This window comes from Antrostomus carolinensis, unplaced genomic scaffold (genome assembly GCF_000700745.2).
Source record: "Antrostomus carolinensis isolate BGI_N321 unplaced genomic scaffold, ASM70074v2 scaffold7778, whole genome shotgun sequence".
Taxonomy (NCBI): Eukaryota; Metazoa; Chordata; class Aves; order Caprimulgiformes; family Caprimulgidae; genus Antrostomus; species Antrostomus carolinensis.
In genome coordinates this window covers 31,186-49,672 of record NW_010332304.1, presented here as the reverse complement: position 1 = coordinate 49,672, position 18,487 = coordinate 31,186, and the positions used below count along the sequence as shown (strand labels likewise).

Below are 18,487 nucleotides of genomic sequence, written 5' to 3'. Positions count from 1 at the left end.
TAGGGAAAGGATAATGGTACCTCCAAAAGGAGCTTTTCCCCAGCTGTTTGCTGGGTGCCAACCCAGGACTGAGCAAACTCGAGGTCCAGGCCCAGTGCAGAATGCATCAGTGTCACATGTGTAACCTGTATGGCTTGGACCTTTCAGCAGGTGAGGTGCACCCAGTTGGACCTGTCATCAGGTATTTGGTTTTGGAGCTTCTACTGATATTCAGACACGTGTGGAAAGCTCTAGCCTGGAGCAGGGTGGGGTGAAATGCCCGATCAGGGTCTTTGTGCTGACCTTCAGAAGTGAGGAGGAAAGGGCTGGTGTTGCTCAGAGCCATACCTGGAGTTTGCTGTGGAGCATGGGTCTGCCAAGAAATGGTGAAGGCCTTTAGAAACCTGACCATCTCCCATGACATGGACACCTACCCCTTGCTCTGTTCTCGTGTCTGCTCTCCGGTGTGGAGCTGGGAGATGAACTGTCTCCAGGAGCTGGGACAAATCCTACTGCAGTGCTCAGCTTTCCCTGCAGCCATTAACAGAGCAGACTTCTCAGCTCCCAGAGAAGCTATTCTCAAGCTTTTGGGTGTGCTAATTAAAACCACTCCTGAGATTAAACAAAAAAGCATTTTGCAGAAAGAAAGGAAAGATCTCTCCTTCCTGGAGTTTACGATTGAAAGTATGAGTAGCCTGGCCTTGGGTTTCTGGGACATCAAGTCTTTCCCCTGGCTTGATTTATGTGATTTTTTAGGAAAAAAAAAAAAGAAAGAAAAGTTTCCTGCCTTTCTCCTCCTCCTCAGTAGCTTTCTTCCCCCTCCTGACACTGTGCTTATGGCACAGGAGAGGTTTCCTGGATTTAGAAACAGTCTTAAAAGATATCCATGTGTGGGTGGAGACAGTAGCAGACCGTCAAGGAAAGCTTCTCCAGCCTTATTGCTTTGGATATTTTTTACCTCTTCCATATTCTCCCTCTTCATCCTTCTCATTAGGACTTTGTGGTAATTATCTGCCATGGCCAACCCTGTCTTTTCTTAGTGCATCCCTAGAGGTGTGACATGAGTCAGTGGGTTTGTGCCTCTTCTCTCTTGTCCCACTGGGCTTGTCTCCCATGTGGGAAGGGATCATTTATAAAATACTACTCCGTGTTGGGCAGCATCCCAGGGAAGACTGTGAGAAAGATGATTGTTTGCAGACAACCTGTTTTGTGCTGATTCTTCCTCCTTCCAGCTGGAAATATAGTGTGGAAATTACTGATACCTGTTGGGTTTCTTTGTTGCACTGATGACCCAGTGCTCTTTGGAAAACTTGCAGTCATCTTCTGCCTCCAGGTATCTACAAGCCTGCTCTGTAGTCTCAACAGTTTTGCCCATCTATACCAGTTTGGTAATCCTGGAAATGCAGAAATATGGGTCAAAAAAGCTCTGTTTCTGCTGTCACACAGTCTGTCTGGTAGCCAGAGCAGTTTGTCCTGGCAGTAATGCCAGCGTGGCAGAGACCTGTGGTTGTAGTGATGTGCAGGTAGACCTGCCAAATTTACCTGGTGTTTAACTCTTCCCCTAATGTAAAATCAAACTGAAAATGACAGGATGACTGCCAGGAAATACAAGCTAGTAATAGACCATTAAAAAAAATTTAAAAAATTAAACAAATCAGCACTCAAACCAGCCAACAAACCCATCTTAGTTACCTTTATTTTTTCAGTGGCCTTTATTTTTTCAGTGGCCTTTATATTTTTAGTTGCCTTTATTTTTTTTTTCCTGGAGTGGACAGATAGCATTTAAATCTTGGCAGTGGGACTTTTCCTGTCCTATGTCCAATAAAACCTTCGTTGGTCAGCTTGCCAGCATGTGTTGATGGGCAAGAACAATCCCTGGGCAGCCAGTGAAGGGGAGTATTTTTGCAGCCTGTATCCAAGTGTGACTCCGACGTTTCACGCGGCCACCTGAGCTAGGACAGGCTGTGAATACAGATCTTTTCTGCTCCTTTCCCTGCAGTGAAGGGGAGTATTTTTGCAGCCTGTATCTGTGACTCTGGATACAGCCTGAAGTGTGACTCCGACGTTTCACGCTGCCACCTGAGCTAGGACAGGCTGTGAGTACAGATCTTTTCTGCTCCTTTCCCTCCTTATCCCAAGTTTCTCGTTGGGAAAAGGGCCCTTGCTCATGGGCAGTCAACAAAAAGGGTTATAAAAGTTTTATTAGTGAAGCAGAAAGATGTTTCCAGCCTTATTGTTCCTTGGGAAATAAGAGAAGACAGATAATGTTTTACCTCTTTATTAGATTGGGAAATCATCTATAAAGCAGAAGCATATTTGAAACCAAACCCCTGTGTTTCTTGTTAATACCGAGTCAGCAGCATCCAGCCGGTCAGATGGAGGGTTTGTATGATGAGGGGCTTTGAAGGGGGCCCCATTATAGCAGGATGGGTGCTGGAGAACCCCCAAGGAACCAGATGTCAGAAGACCAGAGCCACCAGCCTTGGACTCTTGCAGTTCCTTGCAGCAATGCAGCCAAGTGTAAATATTCAACTGTGACAATCTACAGACTAGAAAAACTCAGCCTTGGGGGAAACCGCCTGCCTGATGGGGAGATGAGAGCTGGTGCATGCTCAGGGGTTGGTGGTGAGACGCTGAGGGATAGCAGTGAACCATAAAACATCCTTCAAAGTAACAAGTCCAAGTAAAGCTTCGCAGCTTAAAATGTTTTATCGTGTTGTATGCCAGGGCTATTAGTCCCCTTCTGTGCTTCTGTGGGGTAACGTGGCAGCCAGCAGTGAAGGTTTATCAGATATTAAAACCTGCTTTTGAAATTTCTCCTAAAGCAGAATGCCAAATCAAACCTCTTCATGGTGGTTTTTTGGGTTTGGTTTTGGTTGGGTTTTTTTTTCCCCTTCTTGTGCTGTTCCCTGTCTGGCAGTTTTACCTTCACTTCCATTTCTTTCTCATTTTCCATCAGCTCTCTCTGTAACCATTTTGTGTTTTATTGAGCATGAATGAATGCTGATGCCTTTCAGATGAGTGACATTTTCATCTGAAGATGCTTGTTTAATAGAAGCCTCCGCTCAGCTGTTATCCCAATGGTGTTTTGTGTTTACCAACAGATTATTTCAACTAGCTTGAATTTGGAGACAAATTAATTGCGTGGAGAGGTTTTCTCTCATTCTCCTACCCCAGCAAAAATTCTGCTTCTCTTCTGGTGGGATACTATGGACCTGAAATGTGATTCGGAGGCAGCGTGAGCTGTGGAAGAGCTACAGCATTGCTCCTGGAGCTATGTGTAACCTACGCTTACCATATGCTACCACCCTCCTCTTTAGGTAAATGGAGGTGTTTCTGCCTCCCTGCAAATGATAGCAGCTCCGCCGAGCAGAGACCGTAATCGCCCAAGCTGCTGCTGTGTGGGTCTCTATGCATTTGGGAATAAAATTTTCCATCTGTGGGAATAGGTTGTGAATCCAAAGTCATTCGACAGGGTCTGGATTTACCTTTGGTGCTGTGAGCAGGAGCTCAGTTGTCAGTGACAGCGTTGGATCCCCAAATATTTGGGGATATTTTTTATAAATATTTGCTGAGGTGCAAGGCAGCATGTGTGGGGCTGGCTGGGGGGTGGCACATGCCACCTGGTACTCCTCTGTGCACAGGCTTTGGAAATGAAATAGGTGTTCAAGAGTGGTCAAGCAGTAGAACAGGCTGCACAGGGAAGCGGTAGAGTCCCCATCCCTGGAGGGATTTAAAAGACGAGTAGATGTAGCACTCAGGGATGTGGTTTAGTGGACGTGGTGGTGATGAGTTGATGGTTGGACTGGATGATCTTCTCAGAGGTGTTTTCCAACCTTAATGATTTTGTGATTCTGTGTGCTGTGCTCCTAGTGATGCACCTTTGCTTCACCCAGGCTCTTCTTCACCTACTTCTGAATTTACCTGTCTCTGATCCCTGGCTCAGGCCACTACAGAGCTGGGTTCCCTGAAGCTGGTGATGGAGGGGAGAAATGAAATCCCTGCCTGAAGGCTGACTTTGTGTCTGTGTCCAGGTGGAGGGGACAGATTTTTTTGCATGCTCCAGCCAGAGCCAAGTCCCTTCAGAGAGCTCTGACCTGCATCTTACACCACAGAATCAGCATTAGATACTGATCAGCAACCTCAGACATCCCCAGGGTAGCACCCTGGGAGCTTTAAAAGGCTCTGATCCTGGAGGATTGACAATCCCAAAACCAAAACACAGCACTGTTCTAGCTACTAAAAAGAAAACTACCTCTGTCCCAGCTAAAAACCAGGACAGCAAGTCTCTGCAGTGGCCCCAAAGCCCACTGCTCTGTTGGGAGCAGGGGAGGAGGTAGGATTTCCTATCCCCCATGGGCTGGAGATGGGCTTTCCAATGCACATCTCCATGCCTGGGGAGTGTTGTGGATCCTTAATCCCCTGTGGCTTGTTCTCTTCTCGCTCCTCATGCAGCAGCTGGCAAGGGAAGGGGCTGGAGCTGGACCTCCTGTCCTCAACAAGGTGCTCAGCCAGCCCTTTGCTTCACGCAGACAGGACTGAATTTTCCCTTGTGATTCAGTGTGAGGCTCTGGCACCCTTATTTAGTGCCACGGTGCTTGGGGACATCAGATATTCATGGCAGTAAATGTTTCTCTGGGGTGATGTGTCCTCCAGGGTCCTTCCTGCCAAAATCAGCAGGGTTGCTCTTGGGGAGAGGTTCTGCTGTCGAATCACAGAATGGTGGGGGTTGGAAGTGACCTCAGGAGATCATCCAGTCCAACCCCCCTGCCAAAGCAGGTCCATCTCCAGCAGGTTGCACAGGATGATGTCCAGGTGGGTTTGGAATCTTTCCAGAGATGGAGACTCCACACCCTCTCTGAGCAGCCTGTCCCGGTGCTTTGTCACCCAATCTGTCCCCGAGTTCTCGTGTCAACATCTTCATCCCCTTCCCTGTGTGTACCCTCTGCTCAGTAATTTCCTAGCTGACCTGCTCCATTAGGGCATTGCCGTTAGTTAACGAGGCTGGTTTGGAGAGCGACTGTCTCGGTGTTAACGTGGGCTGTCCCCGCTGCTGCAGGATTTACATCTGGCTGCTGTTGTGCATCTCACAGTCGAGCTGCCAGCACTTGCTGAAATGGGCTGTGCTTCCAAATCCCTTCACCAACAATTTGTCTTGCAAATGAGGAGGAGTGCCTCATGCCCACCCAGATCCTGCTTAATACCATGGCTGGGCTGGAACTCCGGGCTGGCGCAGGGTTCGTGGCACGCTGTGGCCGGCTCACGCCGCTCTCTTTGCCACCGTTCACCAGCCAAATTTCTTGCGAGCGAGCCACGTATCTGCATTAATTTAGATGGTTTAATGTGGGGAGCTCGTCAGCTTGATTTCCCTGGTGGCTCTGGGAGTCAGCTGGGGCTCCAGGGCCTCCCATTAGCGGTCCAGCCTGGTGCCAGATGGCGGGTGATGGCTTGTGGAGGCTCCGGAGCTGACGTGCCCCATTGTGTGATAGCACAAAAGCGAGCTGGGCTGGATTTTTCCCTCCCCCCTTCTACCCTACCCTGCCTGTGTTTTCATTTTCCTTCAGCACTGTCACCCTCACAGCTAATTCCTGGAGCTCTCTTTATTTATTTCATTTCATGGTGGGGAGGGCTGTGGAGTTGCTCCTCATTTTTCCACGCGGATGCTCCTGTCTTGTCCCACGTGTGTATCTTACAGATTTTGCTGTTTTCCATCTTTTATTCCACACCTGAGTGTGACATGGGTTTCACAGTCCCATGTGTGTGCACACCCCTACAAAATCTCTTCTTAGGCAATTTGGTCGCATAAACAAGTTATTAGGGTATCATAGTGGGTCTCCCGGGGAGCCATTATGTGCCACAAGTTTTTGTTAAAGTAGATTTAATCCTGAATATTTCAGGTGTCCCAGCAGTTTTTCAGGTCTCTAACAGTCTGGGCTCCAATTATATGTTAGTTACTGAGTTTTCATCTCTTTTGTTAATACCAGAGAGGCGCCTGTTTTGGGGTGCAAGTGTATTTTCTGATGAAGATGCACATTTCAGGAGAGAGAAGACTGTTTCCCCAGGCTCGGCGCAGGAGGGGCTGAACATCCCTGCGGAGGCCTCCTGAAGATCAGGCTTATGGAGGTTTGGCTCTGATTTCCCCAGTGTGCTACAAACACCAGGGCAAAGCTCAAGTTCAGAGCTCAAAGTCAGTACAGATGCCCCCCTGCAGCCCCCACCGTTCAGGCGCAGCGTTTGACCTCTGCCTGCTCTCTAAAACCCACATTTTTTTTTTAAAAGCCACTGTTCCTTGACGTTTAGCATCGCTCCAGCCCTGCCAGGTTTCCACACTTGTATGTGCATCCCAAACCCTTAACAAACTTTAATTAAAATGAAATTTCATTATGAAAGGGAGCTTAGGTGGCTAAATGTCATTAACTCTGGCATCTGGATGGGGAATGCATCCAGGAAGCAAACGGGGACAGCAAGTGTATGAGCAGTGATGGTGATGGAAGAGTCCCAGGTGATCACCCTCTCCCATGGGTGCACCCCACCAGCAAAGCCAGGGAGCCTTTGCAGAAGGGATGTGGCCACATCCCTCCTCTGTGTTGTAGCTGGACAGCTGTCCCTAATGCCACATGTCTTTTAAATCCCTCCAGGGATGGTGGTTCCACCACTGCCCTGGGCAGCCCCTTCCAATGCCTGAGAACCCTTATGGCGAAGAAATTTTTCCCGATATCCAACCTAAACCTCCCCTGGCACATTGCATCAGTTCTTTAATTTTTTGAATATTTGAGTCTCTGGTCTTCTTTTACAGGGGGTATGTTCCCTTTTTTTATCTTCTGATGTATCCTTGAGAAAGGATGACTTTTGCTGGAAGGCTGCGAAGTAGATGCTGGAGGCTGTCATGTCCAAACCCTCAGCTCAAGCAGGGTAGCATGGAACAGGCTGCCCAGGACCGTGATCCATAAACAGAACCATGTTAACCCAGAACTTCTCCATTCTTTACAAAGGTCCCCAGCCGTAAGCCTGAGTCTCTGCATGAGGCTTGCAGACAATTTGCTTTCTAGAAAACAAGAGTAGGACAAGTAGTTTCAGAACTTCTCCCTGGAAGTGTTGAAGGCCAGGTTGGATGAGGCTTTGAGCAACCTGGTCTAGTGGAAGGTGTCCCTGCTGCTGGCAGGGGGGTTGGAACTGGATGAGCTTTAAGGTCCCTTCCAACCCAAACCATTCTATATGATTCTATGGAAAGACTTAATACTCACTGGCTCACATGCATGGAAATACAATCCCTGTCTCCTCCGAGCTCCCAGAGAGAAATCAGTGCAAACATCAAACCACACGTCCTGTACAACGGGGCCGATACGCCGGAGCTATGAACTTTCTCTTTGAGGTGGTAAGAGTTTGGCCAGCAGCCAGGAGCGGCAGCCACGGACGACGGAAAAGAGGGAATTCCAGAGATAAGCTATTTTCAGCCAACGGGGGTTTCTCTCCGTGAAATAAATAGAAAAAGGACGAGCGCTACGTCTACGGTCATGTGTCCTGCTTTCGTGGATTTGGCCTATTTTCTGAAGAATGGCTGTAATTCAGCTTGAATTTCCCCTGGATCGCTGCCAGAAAAATAGGAAGCTGTTGCTATTGCCAAGGAGCGAACAGGAATTTCTAGATGTAACTCAGCCCCAGGGATGAGATGACAGCTAACGGCTTAGCCGCTGCTGGGAGGAAAAGCAGAGCTCGGAGGAAGCTGGATTTTCTCAATATCACAACGGTTCAGACCTTTTTACATCTTTGATGTTATCGTCTTCAATCTGGATCAGGTAACATCATAACACAGTGGCTGTGCTCACTGCGGAGGGATGGGAGCAAAGGAGCTGTCAGGATTTGGGAAAATCACCCGCTTTTGAGTGAAATTCAGAATTTAAATGAGCAGAAAGGAGTTTTAGAGCAGTCCCTTGTATATTAGTCAGGCTATATTAGTTAGCATTGTCCCAGTGTTAACTCGTTGCCTGACTTTGTGCTCTGGACATTTAGCATCTCCTCTCTCCTCCCCGTGTGCATAGGGGATGCTGAGTATTTCCTTGCAATGGTGACTCCTCTGTGTCAAGCAATGGAAATCCAGCCTCTCATGATTGTTTTTTCTATTTGAATAACTTCTTTAGCCAACATGTGCACTGTTCCCACCTCTCTTTCATTCCTTAATAAAGAAGAGGGTAGTTTATCATGCTCGGCACAGAGTATGAACGTGGTGAAAGACATATTGTTCTGAAGGATTTAAAGTTAATTTCTGTTGGACAGAGAGACTGTTGTTTGGGTTTCTCCCTCTGAAAGGCAGAGCAGCCAGTTTTCTCCTGCACCATAGCTGCCTTGGGTCTACGAGGAGCCTTTTCCTTGTGTCTTTGCACAGCTCTTCCCCATGGCCAGACCCTGTGCTTCTGGGAGATAAGCGAGTCTGTGATGTTGTAGAGTCTGAGGGATACAGCTGAGACTCAAACCTGCTGTCCAGGCCATGCCATCAAACAGGGCACTGCAAAGGGGAGTGTCTAGGTACCGAGGAGCCCATCGTGTCTGACTGCCCGCTCCTCAGTGAAAGCCTGAGTCTGTCCCCACGCTGTGCTTGGGTTTTTGCTGAGTGCTAAAAGATGCTTTGTGGTATGCACTGCAACACCTAGACCACCAGATTTGATAAAAAGATGTAGGCCATCATATTGGAGACGGTCCCACCTCCTCCAGGCACTCATCCACACACACTTTAGGACAAGAGGAAATAGCCTCAAGTTGTGGCCAGGGCAGTTGAGATGGGATGTGAGGAAGAATTTCTTTGCTGAAAGGGTTCTGAGGCATTGGAAGGGGTTGCCCAGGGCAGTGGTGGAGTCCCCATCCCTGGAGGGATTGAAGAGTCTTGTAGACATAGTGCTGAGGGACATGGGTTAGTCGGGCACTTGTCAGTGTTGGGTTTATGGTTGGACTCCATGAGCTTAAAGGGCTTTTCCAACAAGGCAATTCTGGGATTCTGTGATCTGAGCACTTGCTGAGCTCCCTTGCCCGGGTAAAACTCCTGCTGTGGCAGAGCTGACCCCGCTGTGGCAGAGGGGAAAATGAAGAGTGAATTACCAGCACTGGTGCTGCTCACTGTCAGCCCGATAAAAATGGCACCTTGCCCAAGTCTTCTATAAATCACAGATTCCATTCGGAAAGGAGTTTTCTGTGGTAATTAATGAGCCAGTATAAAGACATTAAATGGAGAATGTGTGGTGATAGAAAAGCTTGTCATTCACTGAGCCATCTTCCCCCATGTGAATAACCACGAGGGAACAAAGGCCAAACTCCTTATAGACTGAAGTGCGCTATCTCTGATAGCTGGGAATGAAGTAATTCTCTGAAAATAACAAAGGCGCAGTGCAATACATTAGTAAACTAATTACAAGAGAGCTGGTAAAAACGGATGCTGAAAATTTAAAGCTATTATTGGAATGATTGCTGGTAGAAAAATGGGGGCTGACAACAACAACAACAACAACAAAAAATAATTAAAAAAATGCATCTCATTTAAAATTCATTAGCCTGTAAATCAGGACAGCTCCCTGGCTTGAAAGCGGGGCTGATGGCATTTCTGTGGGCAGTCGTGATGAAAAGCTTCCTTTCCTTCACCTTTCTGGATTCCACCGGCGCCTCTGGAGATGCCAAAACGAAGTGTGTGTGCTCGTTTGCAAGCACAGATAGAGAGGGATGGCTGCTGGGTTTGCAGTCTGGGAAGTTTGAGTTGGGATGTTTCTACCTAGAGGAGTTGCAAGGGCTGTGGTGGGGCAGGGTGATGCCTTGTGCTCGGTTGGATCGTTGCCTCTCCGAGCGGATAAAAAGCAGGATTGCTCGTCTGTGCTCAATATTGGAAGCAGTTGGCTGCAAACAAAGTGATCCAGGGCCAAAAATGGCTGTGTGGGAGCTTCCTCTTGTACCGTCTCCATCAATATTTGGGAGAGGGATGGAAAACATGGCTATTGTGCAACAAATCAAAATGATAACTGTGTAATTTGTCTTAATTGTGTGTGTCTTGGAGTTGGAAAAACACGAGGAGCTCCGGATGGGAATCTGGCAGGAGAGACCTGCCTGCTGGCAGCGTGCTGCACGCTTTGCTTTGCCCTCGCCGAGCCAGCCTCTCCTGGAGGTTTATGGGACAACTTGCCCTTCATTTTCTCATTTCAGGGGTCTGCAGGTGCGCTTGAGGAGCATAATTCATAGGGCAGGGAGTGATAGAACAAGGAGTGATGGCTTGAAACTGGAAGAGGGGAGGTTTAGATTAGATATTAGGAAGAAATTCTTTGCTGTGAGGGTGGAGAGACAGTGTCCCAGGCTGGCCAGAGAAGCTGTGGCTGCTCCTCCCTGGAAGTGTTGAAGGCCAGGTTGGATGAGGCTTTGAGCAACCTGGTCTAGTGGAAGGTGTCCCTGCTGATGGCTCATGGGTCTGGATGAACCTTAAGGTCCCTTCCAACCCAAACCATTCTATGTTATGATTTTATGCTGTTTTGCTAAGAGCAAACATATGCTTCAGAGGAAAGCCTGGGAGATGGCAAAGTCATGAAGAAGCCATTGCCTGAAGCAGTGTGAGCTGTGAATGCAACAGGATGGAGCATCTTCTTGCGATGCTGGAGGGGAACCCTGCTTTGAGTTAGAGAAACCATGTGTGATGCTGGGGTTTCTTAAGAATTCACCCCCCCCCCAGAAATGCAGGAGCCCTTCGTGGTGACTAGTGCCACTGGGGAGGTGTGACAGCACCCGGCGTTGCCCGTCCAGCGTCACCCTTGGTGCCACAGCACTGTAACGATGACAGATAACCTCCTCTTGCACTGTGGAGTCACTAGCCCCATATACAGTCCAGCCAAGCAAATTAAGAGTTGTTTATGATATTTAATACTCCCCCTTCCCTCCAGCAGCAGGGCGGCACGACCACAGGTTTGGTTTCACAAATGGTTGCCTCAGGATACAGTAAATGCTGTCACGAGCCGGAGAGCAATTTTGTCTTGAAAAATTACTGCAATAGAGCTCTCTGATAAAGGTCTCTCCCAGAGATACCTCCCTCTCCACCAGAAACTTCTTCTCTCCCTGAAACTAATGAGAGAGCGCTAAAGGGGCTGTTTATTCGTTGATTCCCCTGCAAAACAAGAGGATGCTGGAAGATGAATAACCACCTCGAGCTGTCTGCCGTGCTGCTCTGCGTGGCAGGTAACGGGATGGGATGCTGCTGTGTGCTGCCAACACGGAGGGAAGTGAGAAATTTCATCCCAAGATGCATCTTCCAACGTGATTTATAAAAAGCAGCGTAGCCTCTGGGTAGAGCGTGTCGTTGGTACTCAAGCGATGATGTTGGATTTGGGTTGTGACTGTGGGTGTCACTTTGTGTCCTCTGTGCCTGTCTCTGTCAAATGACCAATACGTTTCTAGGAGAGGTTTGAGGATGCTCAGACAGCCTTGCTGGGCTTCAGAGAGGGCGTTTCTGTTGATGCACCAGGACTTGCTGCTCCTTATTTCCAGGCTGGGATGATTTCTGGCTGCAGCCACGTTGCAGGAGGTCTTGGATCTGAGCAGTGCTGCTGGAGAAGGAGAGCCTGGCAAAGGCCAGAGGCTTTCAGGAGTTTCCTCTGGCATTGGCAGCTCCCCTGGTGCTCTCTGTCCTCCCAAGTCAAGATAGTGAGGGTGGTGAGGTGTTGGATGTTGGGGGTGCTCCCTGGCATGCGGTACCGAGACAGTGTGGGCACAGTCTCTCTCCAGGGGGATAGCACTTTGTGAGCTGTATAGAAATTGCAAGAAATTTCAGTTTAAAACAGCCCTTGGGGTGTGTGGCCCCCGTTTGTTCCCATGCATGGTGCAGAGACTGCATTTATCCCATCGAAAATCTTTCCCACTCATGGGGAGAGTCCCCCTGCATTAAGAACTGATGGTGCTGTAGTTATTTTTCCAATAAGTGAGCTGTAATCAATACCATAAATCTACTAAATGTTCTTTAGGAATGAGAGACCAGCTTGGAGGCGTGTGTGATTATTCAGGAGAGGTTGGGGTGTGCTGGTAATCGGGAGCATGTTCAAAGGAGCCTCAGGAAGAGGAAGGGAGCTGCAGGACGAACGTTGGAAGGTTTTTCATGTGCCACAATGAAGTCCCTGCAGGGACCTTTGCAGGGACAACCCATCCACCTCCTCCCAGCCCTGGTCCTTCACTCATGCAAGGTGGGCAGAGGAATAGGGGTCCCTCAGACCCCTGGTCTGTGTGCAGTGGAGGTGTGTTCATTACCTTTGGAGGATATTTATCATCCATACGCAGAAGGAGCCCCTGTAGGGCTCTGTGTTTTTTCCCACTTGCTTCTCAAAGCACCAAAACAAACAGTAAATCACGGGTCGGTAGAATCCAGCGGTGCTGCTCGTTGCGGTGCAGTGAGGAGGTGACCTGAGCTGGATTTGGCTCGCAGTCATTTTACATGTTACACAAAAAATTGCAAAGCACTACTCCCAGATCAAGCAGCAATTTGCCTCCTGGTGGACTTGAGTCATGAAGCAGTAGATTGTTTTTTCCTCTTTCCTTTTGTAAAATATCTGTTGCATGTTCCCTCCCGTGGGCAGCTGCTGTGTCCCACTGCGAGGCATTAGCTTGGTTGTCTCTCTTTCATCTCCATCCCAGGGGCTTAGGGCAGGGGGGGAAGAAATGGACCAGGTGGAGACTTTGTTCCTCAACCATAGAAGTCTATCTGAAGGGGCATCTTCTCAACCTTGTTTCAATTATTTCAGTTGGCTTTGATTGAGTGTGATAACAACGGAGACACGAGGATGCAAAACACAGAGGGCGGAGAGCCTGGACCGTCCTCCATCCCTGTTCTGAGCAGTCATATCAGCTCTGGGAGGAGGAAACAACAGCCAAAGCAAAAGAGGAATAAGCATTTGTTTGCAAATATTGCAAATAAAAAGCGTACAGCACTGAGTGAGATGAGGCTTCCTCCCTCTCTCATCTCCCATGTGTTTTGGTTCCTCTTCGATGAGCTACATTCCTCCCAAATGTCTTCCTTGCTTCAGCCTCTCCTGGGTCGTGCAGCCCCGTTTTCTTTTGAGGTCTGAGACCCAGCACGGACAATAGAGGTTTGGGATTTTCACCCCTATGATTAGTGGCCAGAGGGCAGAGGTGATTTTCCTCTGTGCTGGGAGAGTCACGGCTGGTCTTTAATATTTCCCTCCTTTTCCAAAGCCAAGAGAAAGGCGATTTTTCTTCTCTTTAGATGTGAGCGAAGGCCCCCGCTCCTGCTACTCCTGGAGAATTAAATAGATAAATGGGCGGCGCTGTTGTTCACGCTTCACTATGCACAAAGCAACTTGCATTCAAAATTGGGCTCATGGCAGTTCAGCAACCACCTCGCACAATAGCACCATTAGACACGCAGGGCCGGCTCGCCGGCGCAGAGCCTGCTCTGCAGCTGGAGTAGCCACCCGGCTGGTGTGATGTGGACTTTTTTTATATATATATATTTATAAAAATACATCTTTTTTTATTAAAAAAAAAAATTAGAGAAAGAAGGTACAGTGTCTTTTTTGTTAAAGACTTGGGAAAGCGTTCCTGTTTGAAAGCAGGGGGAAGAGAGGAGATGGTGGGATTTGTGGTCTCCATACGCCCCCCATCTTCTGTGCTGGCTCTTTCTTGTGGGGAAATCCTCCATTTCCAGAGTGCAGAGAGGATCAAATAAGAGACCTGTGTCTGCAAAGCCTTCACCTGCAAGCTTCCTTGAAAATATTCCTTGGTGGGTGATAACTTAATGGTGAAGGTCTCCTAAGCCAGGAGGGGATGGAAGAAGATGTAATCCCTCTGCTTGCTCTGGGAGCTTGCAGGGAAAACCTTTAGGAAGTCGTGGTGTCAAGGAGGATGGATGCTTAATAAATCTCACAGATACTTGAGGCTGGTTCTACTGGAGCTGTTAGCCTGATTGGAGAGTGGTTTAGGTCTGGGTTTAATTGCCATGGTGGTCATTGTGTTTTAAAAACAACCATGACTTCTGCTGAAATTCAATTTTATTAATAAGTTGGAAAATTCAGTATGAAAATCAGCAGCTGTCCCCAGCATTGGGATGGAGTCACTCTTGGAAGGGGTTGGCTCTGGCCATGGCTTGTTCTCTTGCACTGGACAAACCATTTGCCTTCCAGGCTTCACCTTCATCAGTTGTAATGGAGCTAACGAAGCTTGCCTCCCCTTGTTTAATGGGGAGCCCAGGTGTGTCCCCATTAAACCCTTGTTCCTCATACTGTGTCAACTTTGAGGCATTTTAACCATGTGCCTCTGTTGGAAGAGGTCTGAGTTTAACAGGTTGGTGGCAGAAACGTGGAGAAAGTGTCTTTGCTTGTGGACTGTCGTTTGTGGAGTGCCTGGTGTCAGTGATGGTAAGGATGCTCAGCTCCTCCCCAGCATCCTCTTGTGTCAGATCCAACCTGGCTATCTGCTTCCCTGTACGTAATTTAAAAGCAAAGAGCAGTGTGATTGCAGAACTAGCTGGACTTCCCAAATATTCTCCTGACACCAGGCTTGGCCCTGAACCTTTCAAGTCTTCTTCCTCCCCTGGTGCCTGCAGTTGATAATAATGTTTGTGTTTTAATGATTCTAACAAGCCTGGGATTTGCTTTGACATACCAAGTTAATGTTTTCTTTTTCTATATCAAATCTAGGTCAATCTCCAGCTTAGCACTAATGCTGTACTGAGCAAAAAAGGATTGGCCACTAATGGTTTCAATTTAGTTTTTCACAGAGTAAAGAAAATTTCACTCGATACCTATTTTCATTTTTATTCCGTTGGCCTTTCCACGGGGCCTGTTAGGATGGAGAGAGTGTTTGCACTTTGATTAGGGGAGATCCAGCAAATTTGTTTGTCAGAACAAAATCCTCTGTGAATATGGGTGAGGATAAGGGTTGCTGCTCACCTGCACCGTGTCTATAGGATGTACCTTTTGGAACCACATCCTGGAGAGGGTTAGGTGGTGGGAGATCCCAACCATGAGTTCTGTTTAGGGAAGAGACAGTTAATGACAAAACAAGGGGAAATGGGTTTAAGCTGAAAGAGGGGAGGTTTAGATTAGATATTAGGAAGAAGTTCTTCACTGTGAGGGTGGTCAGACACTGGAACAGGTTGCCCAAGGAAGTTGTGGCTGCTCCTCCCTGGAAGTGTTCAAGGCCAGGCTGGATGAGGCTTTGAGCAACCTGGTCTAGTGGAAGGTGTCCCTGCTGATGGCAGGGGGGTTGGGACTGGATGATCTTTAAGGTCCCTTCCCACCCAAACCATTCTATGATTCTATGAAGAGCCTCACCCTCCTTAGGGAAGAGCCTCACCTACCTTGGATGAGGTAGTCCAACCTCATCCTAGTTGACGTCCTCCATAGTACAACATGGAGGAAGAAGAGATGAAGAGTAATTCTTCTCCCTTATGCGTTAGTGTGGTTGTAGACAACTCAACCTGAATCTAGCCTTGGTCAACATCTTTGGGAGAAGGTGTACCTGTGCCTTCAGCGTGGGAGGGCTGCTAGGACCATTCTCCACCTGCTGTGAGCCCCGTTTGTTTTGTCTTTCCCTGCCCTGTGCTGATCTGTGTGTATCGTGGCCAAAATCCAGGAGTGATGATAGCAGAAGCTCTGAGACACCGTGGCTTGGAGCATCAGTATGGAGCAATGAGTATGATTTCGGTTGCTTTTATGGTTTGATGACTACCCTACGCTCACTGTGTGTGTGGACAGCACCATTCTACACATGGAGATGGCAGGGAGAAGTTTAATGGGAAGAGGCTGACACTCACCCCATCTGATGACAGCAAAAAGGGGCTGGTGGCAGCACCGGTCCCTCCATTGGCATGCAGATGCTGCATTGCTGGATGACAGAGACCACAGGCAGATGGATTAGAGGGTCCCTCCCCTCTTAGGAGCTCAGGGATGAATATTGTGATTGCATGTATTTATTTTTAAAATGATGGTGGCCATTAGCATAGAAATGAGATGCAGCTCCTTGGCTGCTGGCCAACCCCACCCAAGCTGGTGTGCAGCTCTTCTCCGTGGTGGCTGAAACAGGAAAGCTCAGCTGATAACGGGGGTCCTGGTGTTTGCTGCTGCAAGACAAGGAGCAAGCACTCCTCTGTAGGAGTTTGTTACAGTCAGTTGGGACATAGAGAACAATCTCACGTGGGTCAGCAGAGATTCAGCCCCTCCAAGCGATGCTCCTATCCCTCTCCTCTCCTTACACCCAGTGATTTATTTCCAGGCTGAAAACAACATCCCAGCGAATCACTCGCCTTCCAAGTTTTGTTGCTGTGTGTTTTACAGGAGATGCTACAAAAGCTTTTGTCTCTGCAACTGTAAATAAACTCATAAAGCTGTGTTTAAAATAGCATTTTGTAGCTTGGTGCATGAATTTTTAATGCATCTTCTGCAAAGCAGCTGGTCTTGGCAAGGGTCACAGTGTTTCCTAGGCATTTAACATAAAACTGTGCTTCAAAGCCACATTTATAGGGTCATTGAAGAGTAATATTTTACTTAACATCCTCATAACTGAATTATTTATAACTTCCCATGTTTTATTCATGATAAATATTAATACTAGTGTCTTTAAGAGTAGAGGTTATTGCTGCAGTTTTACCTAGAAGAGGTGATATTATTGAAATAAAGGGACTGCAATGAATTCTGGAGCCAGCAGAGCGAAGTCAGTGCCGGGGCTGTTCTCATTCACACCTCCTTCTTCTTATATCAACCTGTCAGCCACCGAAAAAACTCAGCCCTGAGCATCTGTACGTTTGAAAGGAATTTTCCTGCAGGCATCTAAATCTCTGCCTGATTACTTTTTTTTCTTTGCCTTTTTTTTTGTTTTCCTTCTTTATTAACAAGCTTTGTGTCATTCTCATGAATTCTTGGATTCATTTCTTGGTGACAGTTCATAAGCTTTGGTTGCAAGATGCTCGCCCTGGCCTGGACCTCCATCTGCAGGCTCCATTGAGCTCTCCGGCTGTGGGAACCTTTGGACCTTCCATTTTTTGAAGCTGCCACCTTGGAAGAGGGATTGCCTGATGTGGAAGAGACCACCCCAGCAGCCCTTGGGCTCCTTCCCACATGGCTGAGAGCTCTGGGCCACGAGCAGTCTAATTTCAAGACTAAATGTGTATGAATTGGGTAAACTGTCATTCCACCATTGCTCTCCATCTCTTACCAAAGAGGGTATTTCACAGAATCCCAGAATGGTTTGGGTTGGAAGGGACCTTAAAGCTCATCCAGTTCCAACCCCCCTGCCAGCAGCAGGGACACCTTCCACTAGACCAGGTTGCTCAAAGCCTCATCCAGCCTGGCCTTCAACACTTCCAGGGAGGAGCAGCCACAGCTTCTCTGGCCAACCTGGGCCGGTGTCTCTCCACCCTCACAGCAAAGAATTTCTTCCTAATATCTCATCTAAACCTCCCCTCTTCCAGTTTAAAGCCATCACCCCTTGTTCTCTCACTAACTGCCCTTATAAAAAGTCCTTATAAAGCTTTTTGCATTAGCTTTCATTTTGGGAAAGGGAAATATATTTTTTCATGATCTTTTGCCTTCTGTTGGTGTGTTCCCATCCAGCTGGAGCATTGCACAGTCACCTCCTGATCCTGCTCCCATCTCTGCATCCCGATGTGGGGCTGGCTGCTCATCCCACCCTCATGGCTCCAAAACCTTCCCAACCCTACAACTGTGTGGGGCTGGGGCTTCGCTCTGTGTGACTCCATCAGCTTAACACACCTGCAGCGAGCGGGTTGGGAGCAGTGGCAGCGGGAGCAGCGCGGGTTAATGCAGCACATATTTAATGTATGATTGCTAATGGCCATCTCCCATCTGCCTGAGCCCAACTGGAGTTTGCAGATGAATGATGAAGCTGCCCTGACACATGCGCAGCTTGTTCCTCAGCAGAAGCACATTCGTTACACTTGACGCATGTAAAAAGGGACGAGGTTTTTCTCGCTGGGGACAGGGGTGTTATCGGGCTGGGGTGGCAGAGCAGGGGGCTGTCTTGGAGTTTATTTTGTATGAGAATTACAGAATCACAGAATGTCAGGGATTGGAAGGGCCCTCAAGAGATCACCCAGTCCAATCCCCCTGCCAAAGCAGGATCCTAAATGAGATCACACAGGCAGGCGTCCAGGCGGGTCTTGAATGTCTCCAGAGAAGGAGACTCCACACCCTCCCTGGGCAGCCTGTTCCAGAATGTGAGAGATCTTCCCGTGGATGTGGCACTGTAAATGAATCATGAGCTAAATAATCACTGGGATGTTTATTAGCTTTGAATATGTTTATTGCAGAGTCAACAGGCAGCACCTTCCAATTAATTAAAAGTAATAATTATTGTATTATTTATGTAGCTCTAACAGCATAGCAGAGTCCTTCCACACAATGGTTACAGCTGTGGCTGTGCTGAAACAGACTGGTCTGTATTCACCTTGAGTGGGCACGCTGAGGTCTGTCATTCACCTTCGGGTGGTCCCAACCCCAAAAGCCTGGGTGTGCTGAGCTGCTGA

At 48.0% G+C, this 18,487-nt stretch overlaps 1 protein-coding gene across 1 annotated transcript in view; it reads left to right on the top strand.

Annotated features, from left to right (window-relative positions):
* IGDCC3 (immunoglobulin superfamily DCC subclass member 3) overlaps positions 1–18,487 on the top strand; it is a gene marked incomplete at both ends in the record, with an annotated part of 75,492 nt that overhangs the window by 32,649 nt on the left and 24,356 nt on the right. The window lies entirely within an intron of this gene.